Below are 1,200 nucleotides of genomic sequence, written 5' to 3'. Positions count from 1 at the left end.
CCTCTACATGGATGACATCAAGCTGTACGCCAGAAATGAGCGAGACATCGACTCACTGATCCACACTACCAGGATCTACAGCTATGACATTGGAATGTCGTTCGGACTGGACAAGTGTGGTTGCATGGTATCAAAAAGAGGGAAGATGATCAGAACTGAGGAGATTGAACTACAAGAAAGCCACATTGCAGATTTTCAGGATAGTTACAAATACCTTGGGGTGCCACAGGCTAACTGAAACCATGAGGAGGCAGCAAGGAAGACCGCCACAGCCAAATACCTACAAAGAGTGAGGCAGGTCCTGAAAAGTCAGCTGAACGGGAAAAACAAGATCTGAGCCATCAACACATACGCCCTGCCAGTTATCAGATACCCCGCTGGTATAATAAACTGGCCAAAGCAGGAGATAGAGGCTACTGACATCAAGACGAGAAAGCTACTCACAATGCATGGAGGGTTTCACCCCAAATCCAGCACCCTGAGACTGTACACCAAGCGTAGCGAGGGAGGCCGAGGGCTAGTGATTGTCAAGACCACTTTCCAGGATGAAACGACGAGGATCCAGGAGTACATCAAAAAGATGGCCCCCAAAGATGACGGTCTTAGTGAATACCTCAGGCAGCAGAAACCCGAAGGTGAGGACAAGGAAGAGGAAGAACCATCATGGAGGGACAAGCCGCTGCACGGCGTGTACCACAGACAAATAGAAGAAGTGGCTGATATCAAGAAATCCTACCAGTGGCTGGAAAAGACTGAACTGAAGGACAGCACAGAGGCACTAATCATGGCGGCACAAGAACAGGCACTCAGGGTCCACCACACCAGGCAGGACCCTAGGTGCAGACTGTGCAAGGATGCCCCTGAGACAATACAGCACATAACAGCAGGGTGTAAGATGTAGGCAAGAAGTGCGTACATGGAACGCCATAACCAGGTAGCTGTCATAGTGTACAGGAACATCTTCCACAAGTATGGGCTTGAAGTCCCAAGGTCAAAATGGAAGACACCTCCTAAGGTAGGAGAGCATGACCAAGCTAAGATCCTTTGGGACTTCAAGATCCAGACTGACAAACTGGTGATGGCTAACCAACAAGACATTGTGTTGATTGGCAAACAGCAGAGGAAGGCAGTAGTGATAGATGTGGCAATCCCAAGCGACAGCAACATCAAGAAGAAGGAACACTAGAAGCTTGAGAAATA

Source organism: Etheostoma cragini, chromosome 1 (genome assembly GCF_013103735.1).
Source record: "Etheostoma cragini isolate CJK2018 chromosome 1, CSU_Ecrag_1.0, whole genome shotgun sequence".
In the NCBI taxonomy this organism is placed as follows: domain Eukaryota; kingdom Metazoa; phylum Chordata; class Actinopteri; order Perciformes; family Percidae; genus Etheostoma; species Etheostoma cragini.
Note: the sequence above shows the minus strand (reverse complement) of the source record.